This window comes from Haliaeetus leucocephalus, unplaced genomic scaffold (genome assembly GCF_000737465.1).
Source record: "Haliaeetus leucocephalus isolate CR32 unplaced genomic scaffold, Haliaeetus_leucocephalus-4.0 Scaffold351, whole genome shotgun sequence".
Classification (NCBI taxonomy): Eukaryota; Metazoa; Chordata; class Aves; order Accipitriformes; family Accipitridae; genus Haliaeetus; species Haliaeetus leucocephalus.
Genome location: NW_010972787.1, coordinates 2077364 through 2091000, shown reverse-complemented (window position 1 = coordinate 2091000; position 13637 = coordinate 2077364). Strand labels below are relative to the sequence as shown.

The 13637-nt window shown below is 41.6% G+C and overlaps 1 protein-coding gene across 4 annotated transcripts in view; it reads left to right on the top strand.

Moving 5' to 3' along the window:
• Positions 1-13637, top strand: part of LATS2 (large tumor suppressor kinase 2) — a 51248-nt gene that overhangs the window by 21528 nt on the left and 16083 nt on the right. Inside the window, exon 1 of one of the 4 annotated variants that reach the window (XM_010572639.1) lies at positions 12157-12558. The exons of the other annotated variants lie outside the window; for them this stretch is intronic. The gene's annotated coding sequence lies outside the window, so the exon portion shown is untranslated. Of the gene's footprint in view, positions 1-12156; positions 12559-13637 lie in introns of those variants that run through there. 4 annotated transcript variants of the gene reach the window in all.

The window sequence follows — 13637 nt, the reverse complement described above, 5'->3', positions numbered from 1 at the left end:
ATTTTGCACCCTTAAAGATCTTGGAAGAAACACTGCTGTCTTTGAATAGTATTCATGCAACTGAGCATGTGCTGTAATAACAATAATAATGATGATGATAATGAAACCTGAAAAACAATTGCCAGTTGTTCTCCTATCAAGTGACATGGGTTGAGAGCATTGGAAAACAACAGTCTCCTAAAAGTTTGCATAAAGGCTTGAAGGAGGGAGGTGAGGAACATTGATCCACTGCCAGGATTACTGGGAACTAGTAGACAAATGTGTCAACACTGAGTGACTTGGTGTAATGCACCACCATACTTGGTCAAGGGAACGGTTTCTTGATCTGCTTGTGCCTTCTCAATCTTTGTCCTCAGACTTCAACTGTGGAGGAAGGATCAGTGGAACCATGTCTTCTGCTCTGCTTTTCTCACTCTCCTTTGTTTCAGTCTAATCAAGTTCAGACTTCTTTAGAGTTCAAAGTACTGTATTTTCCTAAGAAATATAGTTGTTATGGAATAGGTCCAATATCTTCTGGAGTCAGTGTTACAAGGGTTTTTATTGGCTTGATACAGTGAGATTTTTTTTTCTTCCTCCTGTGGTTTAAAATTACTTGTCTAACATGTTGATTTATAGCCTGTCATGTAAGACTGTTTCCCCTTGGCTATATCTTTTTAAGACGATCAAATGTATTTCTGAAAAATGTCCTGTTGTTGCCTTGAAATATTAGGTGATAACTGCACAAGTAAGCGAGGGATTAGCTTGTTAAACCTAATATGACACCAACACACAAAATACTGCAATTAAAAACTTTCTTAAGGCAGCATGGCGGGGGGCAGGGAAGAAAAGCCTTACGGCTGAGATGTCACAAGCACATTCCATTCACCTGGGAAGTTTGTAGGCTGGTGTGAAGGAAGGAGAGGAGACTCCTGGGCTGGGGCTCCAGGAGAGCAGCTTTCGGTGGTGCTGCCAGAGCTGCCTGTCTTTCCACTTGTTCCTCCCTGGTTCATTCCTGCAAGCTGTGCCAGCGCAGTGTTTGCGGAGCTGAGTGGTGACTGATCAGGGAACTGATCCAGGTTAAAAATAACTTTTTGGGGATGGTGGGAGGGACACGAGCACAATTGCGGGGTACAGCGGGGGGCACAGAAAGGAGCAGAGAGGTTGAGAGCAGTGGCAGCTGCCTTGGCTGTCAACCACCATCAGAGGAAATGCGGAGAGAAATCTCAGCCTGCGCTCATGTGTTCTCCTCCTTCCAGCTGTGCTCCAGAGACGGCCATCTGCTCCTCACTGCTGTCTCTTCTTACTCCTCCTCTCACCCAGGTCTTACTACCCCAGCTGAGCTGCTGCTGGAGTTAACCCTAGCTCGCTTGGGTCAAAATGAGCTGAGTTAGTTTCAAGAGCTAAATCACAGGTCTGCGCCAGCCCAGCTGTCTCTGGGGGCGAGCAGACCGCAGTGCGGTCAGGCAGGAGGGAAGCAGGTGATACCTCCGGCACAGGGAGCAGTGACAGGCAGCCAGGGACAAGGTGGAAGTCGTTTTCTGCCGGCACACTTGCAGCTGGAAGATAATATGTAAATACTAAGTTATGAATGTTGAGGGTAGCGATACGGTCATTTTTCATGTTGCTGCGGCTGATTTCCTTGATAGCTAATGACCGGTTTGTGAGGAGATACTAATGTTAAGGGGATGACATTGAGGAGGATCTTGCAAGAGGATTTCTTTTCCTACAAGAACCTAAAATACATATCACAGCCTTTGCACGTAAATGGAGCAGAGTGAGAAAGATGCTTCTTCAGTACCATGTGTCTTGACTATTAAAGTGTGCCACTTGGCCAGTAGCCAACAGAACTAACATTGAGGTGAACTGAGCAAAGACACTGTTAAGGAAATACCAGATAAAAAAAGAACAATTTAAGAGAGATATTGTGGAGACCTAGAAATAAATGGGTTTATACTTTCAGAAGTTACTTTTGAAAATAATTATGCAATAAAAGTAAAGCCAGATGACTGTATTCCTTTTGTTCTGTTCAATATTGTATAATATTTCTCCCCCTACTCTTCTATGTTGAGCTGGACTTGGGTGTCTGCTTACAAGGTTCTTCTAGGACATTGATCAAAGTGTGTGTTACCAACTGGCTTTATTTAAATTTATTTATTTATTTATTCACTTCTCTATTCTTACTGAACACAGAAGAGGAGCGGTCGTGTGAAGCATTACCATGGAGCAGAAGCAGTTGTTAATTTTCTTCCCTTTTCTGGTCAGTTTTGGGGACCCCGGTGGGTGTTTCTCCCTCCCCCCAGTAGCTCTCGAGCTGAGGAAGATGCAGCTGCTCTCTTAGGGGGAATTGTTTACCTCTCCGTGGAATCTTGTCCCGGTCAGCTATGTGCTAAGAATGTGAATAATTTTGCTGCGGCTGCTTTACATGTAAAAAGCCTGACCTTAAGATATTTTATCCAGCTGGGCTTTTTTCTTTCTCTTTTTCTTTTTTGCCTCTAGCACTGGTAGATTTGAGAGTTCTATCTTTTAACTGCAGAAAGCTGCAGTGACTAGCAGTCGTATAAAGCGCTTAGTACAAAGGGGTATTTTTGTAGTCTTAAAAATCATTAAATGGCAGTCAGTAGTATTTAACAATTCTTACTTTTGGACCTGTAGTTATACATCTGTATTTGATAGAGTTAATGAAACTAAGTGCTGCATGGAGACTTCTGGAAAATGTCTAATGAGATCCCTAGTGCTGCAGAGCTCGAGTATATTGTATTACAAGGTTGAGCATATTGATTTTAAAATGTTAAAAGCTGAATGCCTTTTTTATATTTTTGAATGAGCATTTTAAAAAAAGAAAGCATTACAATTAATACATAAAATTCAAAAATGCAAACAATTTTTAAAAAAATATTGTATATAAAAGTTCTACATCTTCCTATTCTTTGAACAATAAATATGCCAAGTTGTCTTGCCCAGCGCACTTGCATTCTGTGTGTGTGTACTGAAAAATATTAGGAATCTCAAGATAAAACCCAGATGTTTCTTCAGTCACGTGAGACATGCTGTGTTGGGCTGTGAGGCGGAGAGAAGTAGCCTTCATTTGTCTCACAGTGGAGCTATATGTCTTGGATATATTCTTTTACTTTTTGACTGTGCATTACTGCTTGATGTCAGTTGGGGTCCCATTGTGGTATAAATCCTCAAAGGAAAGAACAGTTCAGTGGTAATGCATTCCAACCAGATATCCTGGAGGTTTTATATTAAAGTACTATTAAAGTACTCCCCAAAGAAGAATTAAGGGGACCAGAACTCCTAAACTTCTAAAGGCCATATCAGGAATACACTTGAACCTTGTTTGGAAAATTAGGTTAGTATTTGAACTAGAATATGAATGGGCAACTTAATTTTACTGTCTTTACTTGAATTTTTCTTGCCTTGGAGAAGAGGTTTTAAAACAACACTTCAAAGTTCAAGTGGATTAAAACTGAAAAAAGCCCCATATAAAGTTACAAGAAAAGAAGGAGAGAGGAGTATTACTCTCTAAATGTTAAAATCTTATGAAATACAAGAAAACTTGTAATGCCGTAAGTAGGCAGCGCTCAGTAAAAATGACAGAGGCACTGTTCACAGGAGTAGATACAAAATTCAATTTGTAGAGTGGGATATAGACAAATGCAATAAACGGTACTAAAGCATTGCAAATTTGCAGTACCATGTGACTTTCTGGGGAACAGCTGACTCTGGCAGTGCAAAAAGCTCTTGCAGTCTTTGACACAACTCTTTTCTGTGCTTTGGGGCTTTATTCCTGGACAGCAAACCTCGTAAGTCATCTTGCTGAATCTGAATACCCAGTTTATAAGTCCCTTGTATCCAGTTTGGGTAAGAAACCATTAGCAAGCTGTGTGAATATTTGTAAAAATCCTCTTTTATACATAACTCAGTATGTATGTGTCTTTATAGTAGAAGGAAGAGCAATGGGAACACTCACCTTAGTGTCTGTGGCCACTGAAAAGAAATGCTTTGATACACAAATAGCATTATTGTAAATGTAATGCCAGCCAAATGCATTTTTGGCTAACGTGCGAGCAATAAAATTAGCAAACACATCACTTGCTGCTAATGAAGAGGAATAAGCTCATCATGAAACCTTCACTGAACTGCTATTCTATCCAGCTTGATTTACTTGCCCTGACGGAGTAAGAAACTGCTGTCTCAAAAAAAAAAAAAAAAAAAAAAGGTGGGGGAGGGATGTGTGTGATGGTAGGAAGGAGTCATGCTACCATTCTGACAGCTCAGTATGTGAAAAGCAGGTCTGGAAGAGAGCAGGGATGGCCTGCTGCTCTTGCAGCAAATGTGCCCTGATTACTACTAAGTGTAAAATACTAAGACCGCAAAACATTCCCACATGAGAGAAAGAACCTGAAAGAACCCAATCCCAAAAGAATACTTAAAAGAGTTTATATAGTGCTTTTTAAATGGCAGCTGGCCTTTGCACAGCAAGATGTTGCTTTTGCTGGAACTGCCATCTTAATATATTTAGTAATTTAAGATGCATTATGTCAGGAGTAGGTTGGGTTTTGGTTTTGTTTTTTAAGATTGCATGCCTTGAGTGTACAGACACTCAACTTGGACCCTCAGAGTACAGAGTAGCAGATGCCGTTTTTTATTCATGGCTGGATTTCATGCATGAGGATCCTGGTACACAACTGGAAATGAAGCTGTACTGGAGTGCCTTTCTTAAAACAACAGTGCTGTTCTGCAGTGTGGTGCACCCTTCCCTCAATGTTGGGTCCAGTTCTACCTCAAATTTGAAGATGTCTTCTATGCAAGGCTCTTTACCGTGTTCTACATGTGTTTAGAGTTTGTGAGATTTCAGTGGAATCAATAAATTCCTGAAGGCAACTTGCTAAGATTTTTTCCCCAGGAACTTGTATTGATTCTTTGCTGGGTGCTGCAGTGTTTATTAATATTCTCAGATTGGCCTTTAATACTTATATTGGTATTAATGTCAGCACTGTTGGCCATATTTGAATGATTGGCCGAGGGGAGTAAGGACAAATTAGTCTGGCTGAAGTCTGCCTGTTCTCTTGGGTGGGAAAACTTTCTGATTGCATTGGTGAAATGCACAGACCTCTCTCGCTCTCCTAATGATTTCAGTACACCTTATGAAGAAGAGATAGGAAAATGTTTCCTGTTCTTGTCTTTTCAAACTGAATTCTGTCTTTAAATTGAGTTTCTGCATCCATTATTGCTTTCTGGATGTAAATCATACCAATCCAGAGGAAGGTTTTAAACCAAATAGTGACTGAATATATGAAGATTCTCACCCTGTGTGTATCTTCCTCCTAGTTACAAAGGCTGCAACACCCAATACTGTCTGCTAATAAATAGCTTTTGGCAAACCCTGCTACTCAGTGCTGCTGCTGAAAGGATTCGCTGCTCTTTGCACCAACTCAACTGCTTTACTGTTAGGATAAAGAAAGTAGAAGACGGGGAGATGGGAGGTGTTGCATTCAAGACTAGTAACTTGAATTGAAATACAGAGCCTTAGTAACAAGCTTTGCACTGGCTTGGACTTCTCTGTCATGTAGAAAGGATTTGATTTGGTGTACCAGATGGTCAACTCTTGTTCTTTGAGTTGCAGTTCTAAGCCCCAGAGCTTGTCCAGTGTTGGGCTTGGTATGAAAAGGGGATGGCGTGTTTGGTAACACCTCTAGTTATTAAAAAATGTGAATGGGAACCTGGAAGAGGTTTTCAGTGAACGTTCCAGGAAGATGATGATGCTTCTTGGTTTGGGACAACTTATTTACTTATATTTGAATTTGTTTTCTAATTGCCCTCTGTTTCCTTTTCCTCAGAGTTCAAGGGCAATTGTAGGATGTCATGTTACCTTTGTAATATTAAAAGTATTGATGAATAGTGCTGTGGCTTGCCTTGGCTTGACTTGTGGGAACTGGAGAAACTCTTAAGCCTCACTGGTTAATGCAAGGTATATGGCTGAGGCACTGTATGACAGAGTACAGGTCACTGCAGTGGCTGCCAGTCAGGAGGGACAGGAGTGAACTGGAACCAAGGCTGAGCCTAGTACGGACTGTGTCCAGAGGGTGCAGGAAGTTCCCTGTTCTTGTAACCAAAGTGAGGGGATTTCAAGGAAGTAAAATAGCACCTTTGGAAAGGAGCTATGTACACACTTGCATGTGTGTGCATGTGCATTCACACATGCATGAAGTAAGAAAAGCTCTTCCATGCTGCGCTGTAACATAAACCTGCCAATACAGTAATATACAAATGCTGTTTATATAACATGATTTGGCCTCAGTATAAGATTTCTGAATTAGCACATAATAGTGCTCCTGGTTTGAGTTCCCACTGCTCCAGTGCTGAGGAAAGATTAGGAGAGATTTGTACAACTTTGTCTGTTGATGCACCCGCCATGGGTCATTTGGTTAGACTGAACTCTAAATAGTTTAAATAGCTCTCCAATGAACAGACTTAAAGAGTAATGAGGAACAGTTATGGCTGCATATACAATTGTTTGTTCTGTTTTAAATTAGAAATAATTTTTAGATTAGGATTCTTCCCTTGTGTTTGTGTAGGGCTCAGCACAGTGGTGAAGGCTTCGGGTGCTGTCACAGTAGAAGGGATTTTGTCCAGCTAGGAGATACCTTGAGCAGTGAAGACATACAAATACATACTTTCTCCTCTCCTTTATTTTACCATTAATGCAAACCTGGCCTGTGAATTTTGGTATATAGGTAGTCCTGGAGTACATGTGTTCAAAACTGAATGCTGTGTGCTCATCCTTACACCTCTGTTCTGAGGTGAGATCTGAAGTGTGTGTTTTCCACAATGGGGACTTTCTGTACTTGTGGAGATATTACTCTGCTTATTACTGTTGGCCAAGTGTGACTGCTAAGTCAGGAGCCTGTGCTCCTTCAGAAGTTGGGGGAAAGAGTGGGTGCCTTCAGAAAGGGGTGTTAGAGCCCCTGAGGTAGGCAGAAAGTCACCACGTATCCTGGGTGCTAACAATGTCACTCTCCCCACCAAGTATCTGGGGAAGCTAGGCTTCTACCACCACCTCTTCAGCTGCAGATGTGCTTTTTGGACAGAGAGAACAGGCTCTTTGTCACTGTTCCTCAGGTTTATCCATTAAGCTGCCTCTGTGATGGGACTCCCTGCACTCTGCTCCCCTTCCTCGCATGCCTGTGTCCTGGTTGGGAGAGAGCAGCTCAACTCTGTTCTTGCTTCCTAGCCTACTTGGAAGAAAGGAAAAAAAAAAATGTGGTATTCACGATGGCTTTTTATTATTTTCATTCCCTTTCAATTACTGTTGTTAATGCCGTGGCTTCTCTTTCCTTGCCTGTTTGTAATTGTTCTTCCATGACACTTGAGCTTCATGCAGAGTGCAGGTTTGTTGCCTGGGGCAGCACCTCTCCCAGCTTCCTGCAGGCCTTCCCCTTTCCAAATCCTTTCCAGAGTGCCTGACATGCTTCCAGAAAGGCTATAATAAATGTATATATAAATATATATAATGAAATCACTTGTCTTTCTGACTGGTGACACAAACAAGAGCCTTATTTCTTCATGAAAGATGTCATGTCTTTTTTAATACATTGCTTTCAAAGAGCTCACAGGCTTACTTTAGATTAGATTAATTCCAACAAAATCACATACACAGACACGCATGCATTATATAATATCTACATGCATGTCTATGTACACATACATACTCTCTGAGACATCAACAGGAGTTGTCTGATTATATGTTCTGATTGGATTTGAAAATTGACATTGCAGTGCATGTGTGTTTTTTCTTTAAACAAATTGCATCTCTTGAATAGTTCATCAGAGCTTCTTGAAGTGTTTACATATGCACTCTTTGTCTGGAGATGCCTTGTTATAAATACTCCCTTCATTTTACAAGCATTTGTTTGGAAATATGTTGAGCAGCCATGCTTGGTTTATTTCCAAATGTCTTAACTTTGGGACCTTGGATTGGCTTATAGCCTGAAGTTCGTATCTCTCCTTTTCATGCAAAAAACCATATTTGAACAACTTGTGGAACACAAGGACTGTACTGTAAAATGGCAGGTGTCCTCCGTGAAATGCCCACGGCTAAACACAGTAAGTCTTACAAGGAGCTGCGGTGGGGCAATGTACTATATGAATACAGTTAAAAGAACAACAACAAAAAATTATATGCTGCTACTTGGTATAAATTGCATAGTGTTAAAACGTATTTTGATGTAACTGGTGCCTTTTGAGACACCTGGTAAGGAGCTGTGTCATACTTCCAGTTACTTTTCTCAGCTCTTGTTTTTTTCTCTCTTGCCCTTTCCAAGTCAGTGCAGGTGTTACGGTGGTGGTTCTTTGTAAGGACCCTCCTGCTAAGTCTATAGAGTATTTTTTCTTCTCTTGGAAGAACTTAAATAGCTTTCATTAGTCATGAACTTAAGGAAAAGCAGCTAGGGAAAAAACAGTAGGCAAGTGTCATGATGGCCCTTTCATTTTGATTTTTTTTTTTTTGTGATACTTGTGAAAGAACTTTGTATTAGCTCTAGGCCTAGTAAAATATGAAAACTAACGTGATAAGTTTCAAATGTTGGTTTCATTTGTTTGCTTTTAAATCTGAAAAGATACTGGAAACATTTTGAACAGCTATAATCTTGATCACCAAAAGAAGCTTCTCAATCTCTGGTTGCTTCTGTTTTATTTTGCCTCATTCCTTCCACAGCTATAGGAAATGTGCCATGTCCTGTGGCTTAGAGGATTAAGGTAATCTTATTTCAGGGTTGGTTTGTGGTGTAATGATACGAGGGTTTCTATCGTGGGACCCAGGAGAATTGACACTTTAGCCCTCCAACATCTTTTTTGCCTGCTACTCCAAGCTGAATATTTTGGGCTGGACTTAATTACTTTAATTTAATAATAAGTTGTCATACTGCATAAACACAATAGCAGGACCCCATTGTACTGGATGCTGCACAAACACAGAATAGTAAATACGCCTACCTTCTGTAAGTGACTGTCTGCAAAGACTAAAAGAGTTTGAAGGCAAGCAGAATGAGCGGTGGTGTAGCAGCAACTGTCATGTTAATTTTATTTTTATTTGTTTTTCTTCTGATAGGATGTTTACCAGAGCATTGTGTCATTTCCAAAATCCTTATTCTAGCTTTTGGGCATACTCCCTTTGTTAGTTCTTCAAATACCCCTTGAAAATGTTATAGAAAAACCCTCTGGTCAAAGTTGTTTCTTACCTGTAATTCTGCATTCCTAAATTAGTTAGTTATTTTTTTTTTTATATTGATGTGAATTTAACTTAGTGAGTCCTACATTTCATCACCTATCCATATTCTTTTTCTGTCTGCCCCAACTTTATGTACTACAGGGTGTCTCTTCTGCATACTTTTTCCGTTAATAAGTCTGGTATTAAGAAAGAAAAAGGAAGCACTCTGACAGTGTATAGTGGGAATGCACAGTCAGTGCAAAGCAGGGCTGGAGCATCTGACCAAAATAATGGATGACATTAAGGGCTGGAGTGCTACCAGAACTGAAAATAAATTCAGGAGCACAAAGGGTAGAAATGCTGCAAGCAAGGACTAAAAGCCATTGAAGTCCCACACTCACAACTTCCTCTGCTGAAATCAACAAAGGAAGGGAATGACTTTACCACAAGGATAACTTTTCCACCACTGCATGTTGTCAAGAACGGTGTGTGCAGCTCTTATCAAAATCATGTCCCAGTATGATCTTTCTTGATACAGAGATGGGCTACTACACCGATAAAGAGAACGAAGAGCCTGTTTTGCAAGAGAAGACTAAAAGAATGTGGTTTGTTTAGCCCAGGAGTCCAAGCTGCAAGCATCCTGTAGGATGAAGGGGCCTCTTTCTCTGTAGATAACAGCAGAGCTGCTGCAGTTAAAAAACAATCGAAAGTAAAGGCAGAGGGAATAAACTGACCCTGCATAATTTAGGCTGAAAGTAAGAAGGAGGTTTATCACCATCAAAGCAGTATAGCTTTGGAGCAGCTTTATAAAAAGGAGCAGTAGGGGCAGAAAACTCTTAACTAGCCATGGGGTAGATCCCCGTTAGTTTCTGAATGGGTTACATGGTTTATGAATGGAGTAAGTGATCCTGTGGCAAACAAATGGGCACTCAGTAGGTTTCCTGCTTTTTTGATAAACTAAAACTGAAGAGCGCTTGTGATTCTCAGGATAGCTTCTTAATTATGTAGCTAGAATATTTTAATCAGGTTTATAGTTAGGCATGGGAATTTGTGGGCAAAATTTAGCTCCTGGTGTTAGCAACCTGAAAACAGGCAAAACAAAAGTAGAGTAGAAAATTATATGAAGCATCCAACTAGAGAATAATTACAGGTAGAGAATATTACAAAATAAGTTTCTCTGTTCTGTGGGGCTGCAGTAATCCTGACAGAGCATATTGTACACATCATTTCCTGAATTTCTTAGGTTTTGCACGTTTTAAAATCATGAATGAAAATTTCTACAATGGTGGGCTATCACAGAGAGGTTCGTAATCAATTCTGGATCATCTCTTCTGGCATGAGCTTTAGTTTTTTCCCTTCCGCAGGGAACCTGTATCTGTTTCCTGCATCTGTTGCCCATCCTTCTTTGTGAATGGAAAGCAAGTAATTAATTTTTGTTGTTAGCAATTAATTACATTTGCCAAATCTTGGAGGACCTATTGTCTCCTTCAGACACAATGTTCTTGGGAAAATGTCTTACTTATTGTAACCTCTTGTGCAATCTTCGCTTGGATGATAAATACATCTTGGCAACGAGGATCTTTCTGAATGAAAAATGTTGCTGGACAACCCTGTAGTGCAGCAAGAACGCAAGCCTCTGCCAATGCCGGTGGACTACAGCCAGGCGGGAGGGTAAAATGGGGAAAGCCTTTCACATTGTCTGCAGAGCACAGAGTGAGATGAAGTCTGTATATGCACACGTCCAAGTATCTGTTTACCATCAAACAAGGATTTTCCCTGTTGAGCATCTGAGCACAAAGGTGGCCTTCCTTCTAGCAAAATCTTGAAATCTCCTGGAAAGCAGCCTTCTACGAACGCGAGGCTGGGGAAATAACGGAGAGCATGTTGATGGTGCAGCTGTTTGGTTTGGGTAGCCCATTGTAGGAACTAGGTGGGACACCCCCCCCTCCGCCCATTTTTCTCTATGAACCCACAGATTTGGGATCCTGCAGAGTTGCCTCAATCTGCTTCATGGTTCATGGCCTAACTTTGGTTTTCCATTAGATCTGTCCAGAACCACAGCTGACCACTGAAACCTCATTTTAATATTGTGGCTGTAACATTAATTACAAAGTTATTAGAGTTAATTGTAAAAGCACATTTTCCTCTTGTAGCTTTTTACCTTTACTTTTTCTGGTTTATTTTTTCCTGAACAGCTAGTGATGTTGAGAAGCAAAAAGGTGCATAAAAGCCCTGCATGGAGAGATGTTTGAATATTCCGAAGGGAATACACAGAATGAAAAGAATGACTTGGGGCTGGGACGGCTCTGTTCCTTTGTGGTTTATGTGCACGCTGCCAGTGGCTTGTGTTTCTCCTTGCAGCCTGACAGCTGGCTGTGGGTTTAGCAGAACACAGCCAGCGGCCAGGTTTCTCAAACCATACTGTGGCTGACAGCGTTTGGCCTGGTGAAAAGGAAACGATCCGAAGCGGAGGGCCTGATGCAGTGTGCCTTGCAGCTAATGGAAATCTTTGTTGACCTCAGTGGGAGCTGGATTTGATCCTGTGCCTACTTGAATGTTCTGGCATTGGATACAGCTCCAAGCGGACTTTTTTTTCATGTCTCATTTCTGATCTTTTTTCCCTTCTCTTGCTAAAAGGTACTTACCTTAGAGTGGCCTAAAATCAAGACGCTCTATCAGTGTCAGTGTAGCTGTGCACTTTTATCCTCACTCAGTGTCTGTCCTCTTGTTTCCTCAGCCCTTCTACTGTCTACATTATCAGTCTGCAAGATTTTGGCATTGATTTCTCTCCTTCTTCCTGAGCCTTTCTGCGGCTTCTCACAAACATCCTCCATCTCATTTAAGCCTCTGCTCTCCAGCAAGTGTAATTACTGACACTGCTTAATCCATCTTCTGCCCTCCTTCCCATCCTTGAAAACAAGCCTTACATTGATTTCCAGCAAAAGCAGCCCAGGCTCTGGCCCCTGCCACCAGCTTCCCCTTCAGCAGGCTACAGGAGGTCAGCCCTTTGCTGCCTCCTCCCAGCCATGCTCCCTCAGGCAGCAGAGCTCATCGCTGCGTTGCATATAGGAAGGAGAGGGCCACCATGCCCCATTAGCCAGCGGCTGATGCAGAGCACACCCTCCGTGAGCCTCAGCCATGCATCACCTTGTCCCCTGTCCCTAATGAAAAGGTGCTGGAATGAATGGAGCCCTCTTCAGGTGGCTGCCAGAGAGGAGAGCTGTGAGCATGGAGGATGGCGATAGGAAGAACAAAGCAGAGGAGGCCAAAGACCAGCTATAACAGTGCTGGAGCTTCTTGTTGCCCTCCAGTCTCCTGGAGCATCGCATGCCCCCAGAGGGGTTTGTCTCCTGGGTGAAGAATTATATGTAATCTGCCTCTGAGAAAAACCCTTTCCTTTTTTATGTGGAATGTTTATTTTTTTGTTGGTCGCTCTCCATTTACTTGGAAATGATGTGAGGCTTTTGTGAACCAGCATCAGAAACTGGGGCTATTTATGTCTCATGATAGCTATGGGGGAAAGGGCCAAAGCTATGGGATGGTGTACAGGGGAATCACAGGTGTTGTTTTGAACCACAAAAAACTTACTTCATTTTTTCCAGCAGTAATGTAATGCTAAGCAAACGGGGTATGTAATGAGGAAACCCTTTGGAGGGTGGGAGCTGACCTAGCGAAAGATGAGAGGTGGTGAGCTGGAGCACAGGGCTGCTGCTGCACTGGGGGCTTGTGGGGCCGAGATTGCCAGCAACACATCTGCTGGTCCCAAGCTCTTGCTGGCCCTCTTAGGTTATCGTACAGTCCACAGTGAAAGGTATTGGGCTTTCCCCCTCCCATTATTCCCACTAAAGTTCAAATATGAATCCTCTAACATATCTACTGAAGGTAGAATATGCAGCTTCAAATAGACCAGTGTAATTTTTACTCTGTTTTTCAGACATAGGCAATGGCAAAAGGGGAGAAAGTAGTGCCACAGTATGGAGGGGGAGGGGAAGGATTTTTTTCAGACATGATATCACTATGCTGGTAATAAAAAACTAACTTATTTAGCCCCTTTGAATTGTATGCAGCCAACACAGCTAAGAGAGGGAGAAATGGATTATATGGTCTGTTTTATTAATCATTAAGATAATTGTTTACCAGGCATTTATTCTCTTGGTTCTCCATTTCAGACAAAACCAAAAAAACACCCAAAATCCAAGCCAGCCCAAGTGTGTGTATGGAGCACATTTGATTTAGGAAACTTTAAGACTTGTGATCTAAGGCTAGATCCAGCTGGTGTAAATGGGCAGAGTGTGCTAGCAGCCCTGTGGAACGGGGCTGTAAAGCCCAGAGTCCCTGGATGATGAGAATGCTGAGTACTAGGATGCGAATTTGCTAATACTTCAGAAATGTATCCAGAAGAAGAAAAAAGAAAGAAGGAGATGAAAAAAACATTGTGGGAAATTCT